The sequence below is a fragment of the Bombyx mandarina genome, chromosome 08 (genome assembly GCF_030267445.1).
Source record: "Bombyx mandarina strain Sakado chromosome 08, ASM3026744v2".
NCBI lineage: Eukaryota > Metazoa > Arthropoda > Insecta > Lepidoptera > Bombycidae > Bombyx > Bombyx mandarina.
In genome coordinates, this window is record NC_143215.1 from 2,240,387 (window position 1) to 2,259,242 (window position 18,856).

General features: G+C 39.4%; 1 pseudogene; it reads left to right on the plus strand.

Moving 5' to 3' along the window:
• The first annotated feature begins 7,572 nt into the window (after window positions 1-7,572).
• Window positions 7,573-12,484, plus strand: LOC149502415 (uncharacterized; annotated as a pseudogene).
• Window positions 12,485-18,856: the final 6,372 nt, after the last annotated feature.

The window sequence follows — 18,856 nt, forward strand, 5'->3', positions numbered from 1 at the left end:
TAAGTCCGTAAGATATTGTTTTTTTATATAGTTTCTAAGATATTCAGACTTCTTTTTCAAACATAGCTTATTAGGACTGGCAGTTTTAGCAGTCATGTGTGACTCCTTCTATTGTTACCTTTTTGCGGATCTTCGCTGCAGACTGTTGTGAATCTACCTCCGTAAGATATTTATATTGTTATGTTATATAGTTTCTAAAGTATTCAGACTTCTTTTTCAAACATTGCTTATTAAGACTGGCGACCTTAACAGTCCAGTGTGATTGCTTCGATTGTTACCTCTTTGTAGATCTTCGCTGCAGGCGGTTGTGAATCTACTTCCGTAAGATATTTATATTGTTATGTTGTATAGTTTCTAAGGTATTCAGACTTCTTTTTCAAACATAGCTTATTAAGACTGGCAATTTTAGCAGTCATGTGTGACTCCTTCTATTGTTACCTCTTTGTGGATCTTTGCTGCAGACTGTTGTGAATCTACTTCCGTAATATATTTATATTGTTATGTTGTATAGTTTGTAAGGTAATCATACTTCCTCTTCAAACATTGCTTATTAAGACTGGCCATTTTAGCAGTCAAGTGTGATTTCTTTCTATTGTTACCTCTTTGTGGATCTTCGCTGCAGACTGTTGTGAATCTAATTCCGTAAGATATTGTTATGTTGTATAGTTTGTAAGGTAATCATACTTCCTCTTCAAACATTGCTTATTAAGACTGGCCATTTTAGCAGTCAAGTGTGATTTCTTTCTATTGTTACCTCTTTGTGGATCTTCGCTGCAAACTGTCGTCAATCTAAGTCCGTAAGATATTGTTTTTTTATATAGTTTCTAAGATATTCAGACTTCTTTTTCAAACATAGCTTATTAGGACTGGCAGTTTTAGCAGTCATGTGTGACTCCTTCTATTGTTACCTCTTTGTGGATCTTTGCTGCAGACTGTTGTGAATCTAAGTCCGTAAGATATTGTTTTTTTATATAGTTTCTAAGATATTCAGACTTCTTTTTCAAACATAGCTTATTAGGACTGGCAGTTTTAGCAGTCATGTGTGACTCCTTCTATTGTTACCTTTTTGCGGATCTTCGCTGCAGACTGTTGTGAATCTACCTCCGTAAGATATTTATATTGTTATGTTATATAGTTTCTAAGGTATTCAGACTTCTTTTTGAAACATTGCTTATTAAGACTGGCGACCTTAACAGTCCAGTGTGATTGTTTCCATTGTTACCTCTTTGTAGATCTTCGCTGCAGACTGTTGTGAATCTACATCCATAAGATATTTATATGTTCTATATTTTGTAAGATATTCAGACTTCTTTTTCAAACATAGCTTATTAAGACTGGCAATTTTAGCAGTCATGTGTGACTCCTTCTATTGTTACCTCTTTGTGGATCTTCGCTGCAGACTGTTGTGAATCTACCTCCGTAAGATATTTATATTGTTATGTTATATAGTTTCTAAGGTATTCAGACTTCTTTTTGAAACATTGCTTATTAAGACTGGCGACCTTAACAGTCCAGTGTGATTGCTTCCATTGTTACCTCTTTGTAGATCTTCGCTGCAGACGGTTGTGAATCTACTTCCGTAAGATATTTATATTGTTATGTTGTATAGTTTGTAAGGTAATCATACTTCCTCTTCAAACATTGCTTATTAAGACTGGCCATTTTAGCAGTCATGTGTGACTCCTTCTATTGTTACCTCTTTGTGGATCTTCGCTGCAGACTGTTGTGAATCTACCTCCGTAAGATATTTATATTGTTATGTTATATAGTTTCTAAGGTATTCAGACTTCTTTTTGAAACATTGCTTATTAAGACTGGCGACCTTAACAGTCCAGTGTGATTGCTTCCATTGTTACCTCTTTGTAGATCTTCGCTGCAGACGGTTGTGAATCTACTTCCGTAAGATATTTATATTGTTATGTTGTATAGTTTGTAAGGTAATCATACTTCCTCTTCAAACATTGCTTATTAAGACTGGCGACCTTAACAGTCCAGTGTGATTGTTTCCATTGTTACCTCTTTGTAGATCTTCGCTGCAGACTGTTGTGAATCTACATCCATAAGATATTTATATGTTCTATATTTTGTAAGATATTCAGACTTCTTTTTCAAACATAGCTTATTAAGACTGGCAATTTTAGCAGTCATGTGTGACTCCTTCCATTGTTACCTCTTTGTAGATCTTCGCTGCAGACGGTTGTGAATCTACTTCCGTAAGATATTTATATTGTTATGTTGTATAGTTTGTAAGGTAATCATACTTCCTCTTCAAACATTGCTTATTAAGACTGGCCATTTTAGCAGTTAAGTGTGATTTTTTTCTATTGTTACCTCTTTGTGGATCTTCGCTGCAGACTGTTGTGAATCTAATTCCGTAAGATATTGTTATTGTTATGTTGTATAGTTTCTAAGGTATTCAGACTTCTTTTTCAAACATAGCTTATTAAGACTGGCAATTTTAGCAGTCATGTGTGGCTCCTTCTATTGTTACCTCTTTGTGGATCTTTGCTGCAGACTGTTGTGAATCTACCTCCGTAATATATTTATATTGCTATTTTATATAGTTTCTAAAGTATTCAGACTTCTTTTTCAAACATTGCTTATTAAGACTGGCGACCTTAACAGTCCAGTGTGATTGCTTCCATTGTTACCTCTTTGTAGATCTTCGCTGCAGACGGTTGTGAATCTACATCCATAAGATATTTATATGTTCTATATTTTGTAAGATATTCAGACTTCTTTTTCAAACATAGCTTATTAAGACTGGCAATTTTAGCAGTCATGTGTGACTCCTTCCATTGTTACCTCTTTGTAGATCTTCGCTGCAGACGGTTGTGAATCTACTTCCGTAAGATATTTATATTGTTATGTTGTATAGTTTGTAAGGTAATCATACTTCCTCTTCAAACATTGCTTATTAAGACTGGCCATTTTAGCAGTTAAGTGTGATTTTTTTCTATTGTTACCTCTTTGTGGATCTTCGCTGCAGACTGTTGTGAATCTAATTCCGTAAGATATTGTTATTGTTATGTTGTATAGTTTCTAAGGTATTCAGACTTCTTTTTCAAACATAGCTTATTAAGACTGGCAATTTTAGCAGTCATGTGTGGCTCCTTCTATTGTTACCTCTTTGTGGATCTTTGCTGCAGACTGTTGTGAATCTACCTCCGTAATATATTTATATTGCTATTTTATATAGTTTCTAAAGTATTCAGACTTCTTTTTCAAACATTGCTTATTAAGACTGGCGACCTTAACAGTCCAGTGTGATTGCTTCCATTGTTACCTCTTTGTAGATCTTCGCTGCAGACGGTTGTGAATCTACTTCCGTAAGATATTTATATTGTTATGTTGTATAGTTTGTAAGGTAATCATACTTCCTCTTCAAACGACTCGGTTGCCGGCGTCGTGCTGCAGGGCATGGAATTGTTTGTTCCTAGCTCAGCGGTGCCTGTCGGTGGCAGGTCTCGGCCCTGGTTTGGTGGGTCCTGCCGTGACGCACATCGTCGCAAGCGGGAATGCTACCAGGCTTGGGCTAGGGCAAAGGCCGCTAAGGATGTAAACTCTGACTCACTCAAGAAGAAGTACAACTCTGCTTCCAGGTTCTTTAAGAAGCAAATTGCATTGGCAAAATCAAATTACGTTGGGAGAATTGGCGAGAGACTGGCGCGCCTGCCATCTGGCTCTCGTGCGTTCTGGTCTCTCGCCAAGGCTGTCCAGGGTAATTTCTGTCGGTCGACACTTCCACCTTTGCGCGGGGAGGATGGTTCATTGGCCTATTCCGCAAGGGAGAAAGCCGATCTTCTTGGCTCTATCTTTGTGGAAAACTCGACTCTTGAAGACTGGGGGAACACTCCTCCTACCATCCCGAGGTGTGAAACCACAATGGCGGACGTCCGCTTCACACAGTGTGCTGTGCGGAAAGCACTATTTTCCCTGGATGTCAACAAGTCGAGTGGGCCCGATGGAATATCTCCTATTGTGCTGAAGGTGTGTGCTCCAGAGCTGGCACCGGTTTTAACGCGCTTATTCAGACACTCTTATGTCCTCGGCGTTGTCCCACATTCATGGAAGACGGCTCTAGTACACCCGATCCCTAAAAAAGGCGACCGCTCAGATCCGTCCAACTACAGGCCTATCGCTATCACCTCCTTACTCTCCAAAATTATGGAATCCATAATCAACCGCCAGCTCATGGGCTACCTGGAAGAGCACCAGCTGATCAGCGACCGCCAATATGGCTTCCGCAAAGGCCGATCAGCTGGTGATCTTTTGGCTTTACTAACTCACCGTTGGGCGCAGGCGGTTGAGAGTAGGGGTGAGGCACTAGGCGTTAGTTTGGACATTGCGAAAGCCTTCGATCGGGTTTGGCATAAAGCCTTACTATCGAAGCTTCCTTCCTATGGGCTTCCTGAGAGACTTTGTAGGTGGATCGGCAGTTTCCTTGCGGAACGGAGAGTTACAGTCGTCGTAGACGGCTCATGCTCGGACCCCCGGACCGTAAATGCTGGTGTTCCCCAAGGCTGCGTGTTATCCCCGACATTGTTCATTCTGCATATCAATGATTTGTTGCATACCAGTGGCATTCATTGCTATGCGGATGACAGTACCGTGGATGCACTGTATTTCGGCCGCAGCAATATCTCTCGGGATCACGTCGATGAGTGTCGGAACAAACTTGTGTCTGAAATCGAATCATCCCTTGTGAAGATTTCCGATTGGGGGGGACTAAATCTAGTCCAGTTTAACCCTTCTAAGACTCAAGTTTGCGCGTTCACCGCTAAAAAAGCCCCCTTTGTCGCATCGCCACTCTTCGGAAACACTCACCTTTGTGCCAAGCCGAACATGGGCATTCTGGGCGTAGACATTTCGAGTGTTGTCCAGTTTGGCGGTCATTTGGAGAGCAAGGCTAAAATGGCCTCCAAAAAACTCGGAGTACTCAACAGGGCCAAACAGTACTTCAAGCCGGCTCACCGCCTTAAGCTGTATAAGGCGCAGGTGCGGCCTCACATGGAGTATTGTTGCCACCTTTGGGCCGGGGCTCCGGGTTATCAGCTATCTCCCTTTGACCGAATCCAACGTAGGGCATCTCGGATTGTCGACGATCCTGTACTTGCCGATCGGCTAGATCCTTTGGCACTGCGTAGGGATCTATCTTCCCTATGCATACTTTACAAAATTTACAATGGGGAGTGTTCCGAGGAGTTGTTCAATTTAATAGAAGCCGCTGATTTTCGCAACCGATCGTCTCGCCGGAACTATCATCCGCACCATCTGGATGGTTGGCGTTCCACTACAATGCGTTTTAAAAACAGTTTTCTGCCACGCACAGTAAATCTCTGGAATTCGTTGCCATCAGCGGTCTTCCCCAACAACTGCGACATTGGGTTATTCAAGAAAAGAGCATATTCTTATCTGAAGGGTAGGCAACGCACTGGCGTAAACGCTGGTGACCGTGGGCGGCGGTGAATCACTTACCATCAGGTGACCCGTCTTGCTCGTTTGCCTATTAGTTGTTATAAAAAAAAAAAAAAAACACTGCTTATTAAGACTGGCCATTTTAGCAGTCAAGTGTGATTTTTTTCTATTGTTACCTCTTTGTGGATCTTCGCTGCAGACTGTTGTGAATCTAATTCCGTAAGATATTGTTATTGTTATGTTGTATAGTTTCTAAGGTATTCAGACTTCTTTTTCAAACATAGCTTATTAAGACTGGCCATTTTAGCAGTCAAGTGTGATTTCTTTCTATTGTTACCTCTTTGTGGATCTTCGCTCCAGACTGTCGTGAATTTAATTCCGTAAGATATTGATATTTTATATAGTTTATATGGTATTCAGACTTCTTTTTGAAAAATTGCTTATTAAGACTGGCGACCTTAACAGTCCAGTGTGATTGTTTCCATTGTTACCTCTTTGTAGATCTTCGCTGCAGACTGTTGTGAATCTACATCCATAAGATATTTATATGTTCTATATTTTGTAAGATATTCAGACTTCTTTTTCAAACATAGCTTATTAAGACTGGCAATTTTAGCAGTCATGTGTGACTCCTTCTATTGTTACCTCTTTGTGGATCTTCGCTGCAGACTGTTGTGAATCTACCTCCGTAATATATTTATATTGCTATTTTATATAGTTTCTAAAGTATTCAGACTTCTTTTTCAAACATTGCTTATTAAGACTGGCGACCTTAACAGTCCAGTGTGATTGCTTCCATTGTTACCTCTTTGTAGATCTTCGCTGCAGACTGTTGTGAATCTACATCCATAAGATATTTATATGTTCTATATTTTGTAAGATATTCAGACTTCTTTTTCAAACATAGCTTATTAAGACTGGCCATTTTAGCAGTCAAGTGTGATTTCTTTCTATTGTTACCTCTTTGTGGATCTTCGCTCCAGACTGTCGTGAATCTAATTCCGTAAGATATTGATATTTTATATAGTTTATATGGTATTCAGACTTCTTTTTGAAAAATTGCTTATTAAGACTGGCGACCTTAACAGTCCAGTGTGATTGTTTCCATTGTTACCTCTTTGTAGATCTTCGCTGCAGACTGTTGTGAATCTACATCCATAAGATATTTATATGTTCTATATTTTGTAAGATATTCAGACTTCTTTTTCAAACATAGCTTATTAAGACTGGCAATTTTAGCAGTCATGTGTGACTCCTTCTATTGTTACCTCTTTGTGGATCTTCGCTGCAAACTGTTGTGAATCTACCTCCGTAAGATATTTATATTGTTATTTGATATAGTTTCTAAGGTATTCAGACTTCTTTTTGAAATATTGCTTATTAAGACTGGCGACCTTAACAGTCCAGTGTGATTGCTTCCATTGTTACCTCTTTGTAGATCTTCGCTGCAGACTGTTGTGAATCTACTTCCGTAAGATATTTATATTGTTATGCTATATAGTTTCTAAAGTATTCAGACTTCTTTTTCAAACATGGCTTATTAAAACTGGCGACCTTAACGGTCCAGTGTGATTGCTTCCATTGTTACCTCTTTGTAGATCTTCGCTGCAGACTGTTGTGAATCTACTGCCGTAAGATATTTATATTGTTATATTGTATAGTTTCTAAGGTACTCAGACTTCTTTTTCAAACATTGCTTATTAGGACTGACCCAGAATACAAAACTTAAGAGACAACGACGCAGACACGTGTTCAAAATAGACCCACGTCGAAGAAATTGCAACAACGTAAGGAGATAGCAGCAAGAGTGGAACTAGTGGAAAAAGAATTGAGAGAAGCACAAGCAGCCACTACAGCCGCCAGACTCCGCCTGGAGTTGATCCAGGCCGAGAATGAAGACGACGATGATCCATCATAGAAGAGCCAAAGGACCGGGAGGATCAGGTCAGGGTCTGGGTTCAGACGTCAGCGGGCCGTTTGGGCAAGGAGCCCACAGGCGAGCACATTGAGATCCTACCAGCACCTGTCAGCAACGCCAACATGGAAGAGTGCGACAACAGGGACCTGGCTAAGGCGATAGTGGAAGCGGTGAGGAGTGCGACGACCAAGGACGTGCCACCACAACCCAACTATATGCACCAGTTGCTGACGTTCGAAGGTGACCGCAGGGAGTGAGCGGCCTTCAAGGCCGTCCATGAGGATACCGCTCCACTCTTCTTGAGCGCTTAAAACATGGCACGGCTGAGAAGAGCGCTGAAGGGACAAGCCAGGGAAGGAGTCCGCAGCCAGCTGTGCTCTGAGTGCACACCAGAGGAAGTTTATGAATCACTGCGATGGTGCTATGAAAGGGCGGACGCTTTGGTCTTAGCGGAGCTAGACCGGATACGAAGACTTCCGACTGGCGAGCAATATCAACAATACCGTCGCAGCGATGAGGGGGCTGCGGAAACCTCAGTATTTGATGTCGCCCGAACTACTGAGGAGCATTGCCGACAAGATGCTGACCATCCTGAGGTTCCGGTTGTACGATCACATTATTGATAAGACTGAAGGAGACCCGGAACTCAACAGGATGTGCGGCTTCCTAAATTAGATGGCGGGCCACACGTTGTGGCCGAGGTAGCTTCAAAAAGACAACCGTCGAGGCGACAGGCGACGCACGCCACAACCGACTGCACTGAGTGCGCAACTTCGGGCAGAGCAATGAAAGACAAGACGGCGTGCCCGCAGTGCAAGGAAGGACACCCGCTGTACGATTGTCCGAGGTACAAGGGTGCTACGGTGTAGGAACGGTGGAGAATGGCCAAGGAGTCACGCCTACGTTACATGTGCCTGGACGGTAAGCACCGGAAGCAATCATGCCAACGACCGCCATGCCGCGCCTGCAAGCACTGGCACTATCACTCGATATATTTATTTATTTATTATTTATTTACGACGAGAAGTGGGAGACAGAGTCAGCAGAGAACAGGAAAGTCGCGAACATCGTGTGATTTCCCATTAACTGCACACGTATCAGAAGGGCGTACTTGAAGATGGTGCCCGTTGAAATGTACGGGCCATCGAGATCGACAACGTTGCTGGCCCTGCTGGACGAACGCTCCACGGTAAATCTCCTGAACTAGAGCGTGGCGAAGCAGGTCGGCCTGAAGGGATCCAAGGAGGCGCTCCGCCTCGAGACCGTGGACGGGAAGACTCTGACAAAGAAGGACTCTATGAATCTTAACATCCGAGTTCGAGGGCCTCACCAGCGGCAGAAGAGGACGATCGTCGGAGCGCGCACCATGGACGACATGAACCTTACACCCCAGCGACTGAAGAGAGAGATCATCGAAGGCTACACGCACCTGAAGGGCCTCGTGGAACAGTTATGTTACGAAGAACAATCCTCCAAACTATCGATCGGGCAGGACAACTGGAGACTCATCGGACGCGCGGGGGCAGGAGCGCCCATGGCACCCATGTATTGATGCGATGAAGAGGCCTGGAACAGACCGATGAAGGAGCACTTAGAATCGCTGGGAGTCGCATCCAAGCGTCCGAGCACGGATATAAAGGCGAAAGCGCTCGACATCTTGGAGAAGACAGGTCGGAAACGCGACGACGGCCGCTTCGAAGTGAGAAAAAAAACCACGCTTCCTGACAACTACAGGTCCACGCTGACGAGCCTCACGAGCCTCAGAGGCGTGGAAAAGAAGCTACACAGAGACCCCGACTTGCAAGTAGAATATAGCAAGCATATGACTACCCTCATCGAAAATGGGTACGCTGAGGAAGTTCCACATGATGGAGCAGGATCAAAACGGAAGTAGTACCTGCCTCATTTCGCAGTCACACACCGACGAAGGTCAAGAAACGCCTCGTGTTCGACGCCGTCGCGAAATTCGATGGAACTAGTCTTAACGATCTTCTATGCCGAGACCGGATCTACTACAATCCCTACATGGACGACTACCTACAGAGTTTCGAGATGGAAGAAGAGGCTATCAACATAGTCAGCGCAGTGGATGTCGTGCATCGTGGAGCGATATTCGAGCTCTGAGGCTGGGTATCAAATAGAAGCGGCGTGCTGGCGAGCCTCGCAGGCGGTACAATCTCGGGAGACATAGAGCTGGGGTAGAAGGAAGAAATGATCCTGGGCCTGCGCCTGCGGTGGTTCTACGAGTCAGACGAGATGGGATTCCGGACCCATCCACGAGACCCAAAAGAGATAGAGGCACGGAATCCAACCAAACGAGAAGAGACAAGCGCGGTAATGTCAACCTTCGACCCTATGGGGCTGGCATCGCCCGTGCTAATAGAAGGGAAAGCGCTCATTCAGAGCATTTGGCGGAGTGGGATCTACTGACGACGACGTCATCCTGGAAAAGAACGAGGTGGCGTGGAAACGCTACATGGAGAACCATTGCGTGCTGCAAGGCCTTCGAGTAGCAAGATGCTTCTCGTGCTGGAACACTGAGGGGGAGCTGCACACATTCATCGACGTCAGCGAGAAGGCGTGCGCGTGACAAGGTCGGTCGGCTCGGTTTACGTTTAGTCGTGAAAATTTTTTCAGTTTAATTTCGAGTGAGCTTGTACGATATCGTACACCTTAGGACCCTACATTGAGTACTCCGGACCGGCACGAGTAATCGCCACGAGATGGACATCCGGCTTATAAGATTGTCAAGAAATCTAATAAGATTAATAAACTCGTCCAACCCGGGTTGACGTCACTCGCCTTATCAACCAACTTATCGCCAACAGTAAGATATTCATAATTATCGTTATGTTATATAGTTTCTAAGGTATTCAGACTTCCTCTTCAAACATTGCTTATTAAGACTGGCAATTTTAGCAGTCAAGTGTGATTGCTTCCATTGTTACCTCTTTATGGATCTTTGCTGCGGACTGTTGTGATTCTACCTCCGTAAGATATTCATATGTTGTATAGTTTCTAAATAATTCGGACTTCCACTTCAGACATTGCTTATTAAGACTGGCAATTTTAGCAGTCAAGTCTGATCGCTTCCATTGTTACCTCTTTGTGGATCTTCGCTGCAGACTGCTGTGAATCTACTTCCGTAAGATATTTATATCGTTATATACATTCTAAGGTATTCAGACTTCCACTTCAAACATTGCTTATTAAGACTGGCAATTTTAGCAGTCAAGTCTGATTGCTTCCATTGTTACCTCTTTGTGGATCTTTGCTGCAGACTGTTGTGAATCTACCTCCGTAAGATATTCATATGTTATATACTTTCTAAGGTATTCAAACTTCCACTTCAAACATTGCTTATTAAGACTGGCAATTTTAGCAGTCAAGTGTGATTGCTTCCATTGTTACCTCTTTGTGGATCTTCGCTGCGGACGGTTGTGATTCTACCTCCGTAAGATATTCATATGTTGTATAGTTTCTAAAGAATTCGGACTTCCATTTCAGACATTGCTTATTAAGACTGGCATTTTTAGCAGTCAAGTATGATTGCTTCCATTGTTACCTCTTTGTGGATCTTCGCTGCGGACTGTTGTGATTCTACCTCCGTAAGATATTCATATGTTGTATAGTTTCTAAAGAATTCGGACTTCCACTTCAGACATTGCTTATTAAGACTGGCATTTTTAGCAGTCAAGTGTGATTGCTTCCATTGTTACCTCTTTGTGGATCTTCGCTGCGGACTGTTGTGATTCTACCTCCGTAAGATATTCATATGTTGTATAGTTTCTAAAGAATTCAGACTTCCACTTCAAACATTGCTTATTAAGACTGGCAATTTTAGCAGTCAAGTGCGATTGCTTCCATTGTTACCTCTTTGTGAATCTTCGCTGCAGACTGTTGTGAATCTACCTCTGTAAGATATTCATATGTTGTATAGTTTCTAAAGAATTCAGACTTCCACTTCAAACATTGCTTATTAAGACTGGCAATTTTAGCAGTCAAGTGCGATTGCTTCCATTGTTACCTCTTTGTGAATCTTCGCTGCAGACTGTTGTGAATCTACCTCCGTAAGATATTCATATGTTGTATAATTTCTAAAGTATTCAGACTTCCTCTTCAAACATTGCTTGTTAAAACTGGCAACCTTAACAGTCAAGTGTGTTTACTTCCATTGTTACCTCTTTGTGGATCTTCGCTGCAGTCTGCTGTGAATCTACTTCCGTAAGCTATTTATATCATTATGTTATAAAGTTTCTAAGGTAATCAGAATTCCTCTTCAAACACTGCTTATTAAGAATGGCAGTTTTAGCAGTCATTGTGACTCCTTCTATTGTTACCTCTTTGTGGATCTTCGCTGCAGACTGTTGTGAATCTACCTCCGTAAGATATTCATATGTTGTATAGTTTCTAAAGAATTCAGACTTCCACTTCAAACATTGCTTATTAAGACTGGCAATTTTAGCAGTCAAGTGCGATTGCTTCCATTGTTACCTCTTTGTGAATCTTCGCTGCAGACTGTTGTGAATCTACCTCCGTAAGATATTCATATGTTGTATAATTTCTAAAGTATTCAGACTTCCTCTTCAAACATTGCTTGTTAAAACTGGCAACCTTAACAGTCAAGTGTGTTTACTTCCATTGTTACCTCTTTGTGGATCTTCGCTGCAGTCTGCTGTGAATCTACTTCCGTAAGCTATTTATATCGTTATGTTATAAAGTTTCTAAGGTAATCAGAATTCCTCTTCAAACATTGCTTATTAAGAATGGCAGTTTTAGCAGTCATTGTGACTCCTTCTATTGTTACCTCTTTGTGGATCTTTGCTACACACTATTGTGAATCTATATTTATATGTTGTATAGTTTTTAAGGTATTCAGACTTCCTCTTCAAACATTGCTTATTAAGACTGGCAATTTTAGCAGTCAAATGTGATTGCTTCCATTGTTACCTCTTTGTGGATCTTTGCTGCACACTGTTGTGAATCTATATTTATATGTTGTATAGTTTCTAAGGTATTCAGACTTCCTCTTCAAACATTGCTTATTAAGACTGGCAATTTTAGCAGTCAAGTGTGATTTCTTCCATTGTTACCTCTTTTTGGATCTTCGCTGCAATTCGAAGCTATTCCCGTTACTTTATGATGCAAGCCCGGCCGCTGTCGAACCTGTTCAGAATTAAATTCAATTTCACTTAACGTCGAAAGGTTTTTTTGCCTATTTCTTAAAATAAAGTTTACTTATAAATAAAGTTATCTAGTGTTGTTATAGGTATTGTTGACTTTGAATAACGTTCAATACATTATTTACGACTAATATTATAAATTAAATGTGAAAGTTTGTAAGAATATATATGTATGTTTTTTACTCTTTTACGCGAAAACTACTAGATGAAGTTTGATGAGGCTTTGCAATAATATTGCTTACACATCAGAATAACACATAGGCTATCTGAAAAGAGGAAAGATTTGTTTGTTTATTTGTAGTGAATAGGCTCCGAAACTACTGAACCGGTTTGAAAAATTATTTTACTATCTGGAAGCTACTCTATTCCCGAGTAACATAGGCTATAATCTATAAAAGAAAAAAAAATAGGGACCCTTACTAAAACTCCAATAATGTAACCCAAGATGTAAAAAAATTACCTACAATATTCTTTACATAGCGTGCCCTGCGAAAACTATTGATGATAGAATAAAATAATATATCAGACTTTGTTGAACACATTATTATTCACAAAAAGTGTCGCGACAGCATATGCTTAACTATTATAGTTATGCCACAATAAGGGTTCTTTTATTTAAAAAAATAAAACAACGTCACAGGGAAGGTCAGACTCAATAAAGTCAATGGCTTTTGTTTTGCATTTAAGACCTTTTTACGAAAATTAGAAAAATTATAATAAAAAAATAATAATAAAAGAGATAAAAAATATATCATTTAAATGAAAATGAAAGTTCATTAAAATAATAATATTCAAACTATCTTTATAATCTAGATTTTTTTTTAACCTGACGCAAATAGAAGGGTTGATGTGTGTGTATTATAATTTTTAATTTTGAAATTTTTGTTAAAGACCCGAGCGAAGCTGGATCCGGCCGCTAGTAATTTATAAAGAAAAAGAAATGGTGTGAATTACCAAAAAAATAACCACAAGTGCTTAGTAAGTACTGGTAAGTACGTAGGTTTCACACTTACTGGTGGTAGGATCTCTTGTGAGTCCGCACGGGTAGGTACCACTACCCTGGCTATTTCTGCCGTGAAGCAGTAATGCGTTTCGGTTTGAAGGGTGGGGCAGCCGTCGTAACTATACTGAGATTTTAGAACTTAAATCTCAAGGTGGATGGCGCATTTACGTTGTAGATGTCTATGGGCTCCAGTAACCACTTAACACCAGGTGGGCCGTGAGCTCGTCCACCCATCTAAAAAAAAAATTAAGAACAAAATCTGCCATCTGTGAGCTATTCTGGCGTGCGCCGCAAAAACCGTTGGAGTTTGACATATTATGGAAATGTATATTTTAATGTTTAAATATTTCTACAAAAAAGCCCGCAACAGCCTATATCTATCTTCTATGTGTAAGGTATTGCAAATGAAAAATCCGCAAAGCAATATAATCTGCGCGATTACCGTCTTATGAATCACTGAGTCTAGGTTTCACAATCCCGCCTATTTATTTTGCGAAGCAGTAATTCCGTTGATTGATTGATTTGAATTTTTCGACTTGACTTCTAAGTCTATAGTGTTGCACTATAGACTTAGAAGTCAAGTCGAAAAATTGGTTGCGGAACTCACGCTCTTAATGTTTCTGGGCTTCGGTAATCGCTTAACACCAGATGAGCCGTGAGCTTGTTCACCCTTTGAAGCAAAAATAAAATAACGACTTAATGACCAAGGCATAACATCGTATGGTAAAAATCAAACATCTGAAAAATTAATTGTACAATTATTGGTGATATGTGAGTCGGTATGAATAGCTTTGAAGGCTTTAATTATATACACGACAAAGTTTGAAGGTTTGAACATTAGGCTAGAACATTGATGGCTTAGTCAAAACTGCCTTTGTTTACTCACATAGACAAGAAATTGCGTACTCATCTCGATTTTTCTTCACTTCACTTAACTTTAATATTCTGATAATTAAAAATTAATCGAACAATTAAGTAATGGTATTTTAATAGCACTAACAACACACTGCACTCTTAGACTTAATAATCGACTTTAGTTATAATTACTAAGCTAGTGCTTAGGGTCTGGAAGCTACACAATTTGTGGTAGGATTTTTTAATGTCGCTTCCTTTTATACAACACTGAGTATTAGAACCACCGTAATAGCTTTAAAAACGGGTACCTCAGGTACTTCAGTTTCAACCGTCATTACCTGCTTGCATACTTTGAATAGATTCTTCGGTTGGTAATTTCGTAAATTGGTTCTTAGAATAATAAAAAGGTGAGCGGAACGTATAAAGAAAGCCTATTGTTTGTTTTGAGTATTTATGAATAAGTTTTTGTGTTGGGTTTAATTTTTTTGCAAATTTTTTAATACAGTGAGCCCTTTTCTTAGAATGTTTATTATGTACTAGAAATTTAAAAACAGTTACCGGATTTTCATTGAAATGTAATGGAATTTTGTAAATGCATTGTTTTTGTTTTTTTTTTTTGTTTCATTTAGTCCCTGGATGCACTATACAATTGGTGGTTTAAAAGAAAAGAGCTGGCCGCTGAGCTACTAGACTCTGTGAAGTTTTACACTTTTGCTATAGAGTCAATTTATGATACAACTACATTCTTCATATGTTCATACGTTTAAAGGCTTAGTACATACTGACCCAATACAAAAAACTCGTTCGGATTAAGTCCGCACCATATCAAATCTGTATTGAACCTCTGTTTTAATCCGCGCGATGATTTCGCAAATTGATTCCGTACGTTGCAGAATCACAATATAATATGCGCGGCTATTATTGCAGTGCACACCGGGCCTTAAAAGTTATGTATTCATCCCACGCTTCATGCATTTATTATGAATGAATAAAATGAAATATTTCAAAAATTGTAGCACTAAGCTTCAGTGTCAATTTTGATTAATAGTTGCAATATTTATGGCATTATAGTAAAACAAGATTTTCAAGACATAACGTAAGATATAATAATGATAGATGGTAAAAAATGACAATGTGTTAGAACTATAATTCAAATAATAGAATATGGAAAATAAGGTTATAAACTTTTTCCCCATCTACATCTCGCTGATCAGACGGCGGGGTGCCTGTATACGTCGATTGCTTTGATGAGCAAATGGCACAGAAGTGGAGATTGGAGCTGGTGAGGAGTACAACTCCGAATGCTGTGAAGGTGAATTTGGAGAAATTGGTAGAAAATTGGTTCCAAATAGTCTTCTTCTCCATCGCCCCCTCATTGCTGAGGATCGTGACTCCGTTTTAGCTTGTCTACTGTCAGCCTCCATCGGTTCCGGTCAGTTGCCTGGTGTAGTGCAGCGCTAAGTGGTCCGCTGGTTTGCTCGGAGATCTGGTCGGACCAACGTTTGGGGTTCCAAATAGTAACCCAGCATTTAAATAATTTAATAATTCATCATATTTGTACGATAAAATATATATGATTCGCTGCCTTGAGGTGCCAAAAAGTGAAAGACCATCTGATATATACGCCTTGTAGAAACGCTACCAACGTCGAGTTTTAATCAAATTACCTACATAAAAAAATAGGTGGTGGACTAAATAGCTGTATAAATAAACAAATAGCTACATCATGCTTGCGAATGCAAAATGTTAAATATTATGCGCTGCAAAACGCAGTGACGATATTTTGGCGGAGCGCTGAAGATAGGTAATCACAGCTTGAATCAGAGAATACAAAGCCCGTGACTCACCTGATGCTCTCCAACACCTCGTCTTCTCCAGTCGTAGAGCTCCTTAATCGTTTTTCAGCGGCGAACCGAAGTTTAGAATATTAATGCAAATTCTGGTGTGACGCGATACCGGTGCAAGAAGTGGGTTTAATTGAATTTAATTTGGCGTATTGTGCGTATAGAAGCGGGAACATAAAGGAGGGGCGGACGTGAGTTTTCAATTTTATAGTTACCTTCTATCATAGCTGTGTAGAACATTAGAAGATTTTTTTAGGAAGGAGTCATTACTGGTGGTTCGGAGGCCTTTTTACCACGAACTCCACACACACAGTTTTTTTTATAATAAATAATAATAATAATAAATAAATAAATAAATAATAGTTGGTTCGCGAACGCATTTACTACCGGATTGGAATCGCGATCCGCTGAGAAGACCCCGCTAGAATCTCAATGGGCTGATATGTGGGTAAAGTTTCACGTCGAAACCTTTGACGAGGTGACCTTCGATGAGCGCGGTAAGAAAAATTAGAAAGCGCTTATTCAGAATAGTATGGCATCTTTGGACACATTTCAGGGTACATACACAGAATAAAGTCAGCGAGCTACCGTATTAGGTTCATCAAAACTACAGGGGAGTTTCTAGTATATCCACCTCCAGAACTCTGATAAGTCATCAATATATTACGTAAAATCTAGTGGGAGGGTAAATGTTTTCATAAAACTGTTGAAAGTTAATATTAATAATAAATTAGTGTCAATAAATAGAAGTTAATAAATAAATAATAATAGTCATCTTCAAATGCGTAATTTAGTGGGACGGTAAATGGTTTCATAAAACTGTTGAAAGTTAATTTTAATCAATAATGTGTGTTAATAAATAAATAAATAAATAATTATATTCATTTATAGACGCATGATTTAGTGGGAGGGGAAATGTTTTCATAAAACTGTTGAAAGTTAATTTTAATAAATAATTATTGTTAATTATTAAGTAAATAATGATATTCATCTTTAAATGCATTATTTAGTGGGAAGGCAAATGCTTTCATAAATCTGTTGAAAGTTAATTTTAATAAATAATGTGTTAATTAATAAATAAATAATTATATTCATCTTTAAATGCGTGATTTAGTGGGAGGGGAAATGTTTTCATAAAACTGTTGAAAGTTAATTCTAATAAATAATTTGTGTTAATTAATTAATAAATAATTATATTCATCTTTAAATACGTGATCTAGTGGGAGGGAAAATGTTTTCATAAATCTGTTGAAAGTTAATTTTAATAAATAATGTGTTAATTAATAAATAAATAATTATATTCATCTTTAAATGCGTGATTTAGTGGGAGGGAAATGTTTTCATAAAACTGTTGAAAGTTAATTCTAATAAATAATTTGTGTTAATTAATTAATAAATAATTATATTCATCTTTAAATACGTGATCTAGTGGGAGGGCAAATGTTTTCATAAAACTGTTGAAAGTTAATTTTAATAAATAATGTGTTAATTAAATAAATGAATAATTATATTCATCATTAAATGCGTGATTTAGTGGGAGAGAAAATGTTTTCATAAAACTGTTGGAGGTTAATGAATAACTAAATTTTATAAATTATTATTGATAAATATTGTTTTGAGACGAACAAAACGTGAGGCTCTGAAAAATATCTTTATCATTGTCTGTTATAGTTTAAGTTCCTTTGAATCATTAATAAGTACATGTTAAGTACGGATATGTAATAAATATATAATTGCGATTAAAGCTGCGTTTTTCTTTCTACATCTCCTTATTTTTTGATAATGAATATAGCCGAGTCTACGATTGATCTGGTAAAAATACGGAGCCGGTGTCTGTTATGTTTTGCTCATGGACATTAACAATGAACACGACACAACAAAATTACGCCTAATTAAAAATTAAAAATGTGGCGTAGATGAGAGTTTTTTTTTTATTGCTTAGATGGATGGACGAGCTCACAGCCAACCTGGTGTTAAGTGGTTACTGGAACCCATAGACATTTACAACGCAAATGCGCCACCCACCTCGAGATATAAGTTCTAAGGTCTCAGTATAGTTACAACGGCTACCCCACCCTTCGAACCGAAACGCATTACTGCTTTACGGCGGAAATAGGCGGGGTGATGGTACCTACCCGTGCGGACTCACAAGAGCTCCTACCACCAGTAAAAAATATTTTGACGCAGCTCTTGTTTTTTCGAAATAAAACTGAAAACAGTAAAACACAATGCAATGTTTATTTGAACTCAAAAACGAGTCAACATTTATTCTTTTCACTTCAAATAAATCGTAGCGACAGAACAAAAGCAATGATTCCCAATGTCGGCTTACCTATCAAGCTGGAGTATTCGCTGCAAACTGATTTCGCACTACGAGAGAACGTTCGAGCTTTTGCTTGTTTAGAAAAGAAAAAATGCCGCGTCGCCGCCGCCATTGCGCCAAAACCGTTTTAAATTTGGAACGGTTCTGAGGAGGTTTCCAACGGATTTCTGCAGTGACAAATTTAAACTTACGAACACCGTAAGCCTTAGCGCTTTCCAATAAGAGCTAGTTCGGCATAATTTTGATAACTCAAATCTCAGTTTAGTTTAGTGCTTTTCGAAATCCTTGAATAGAACGCAATAGTTTTAAATG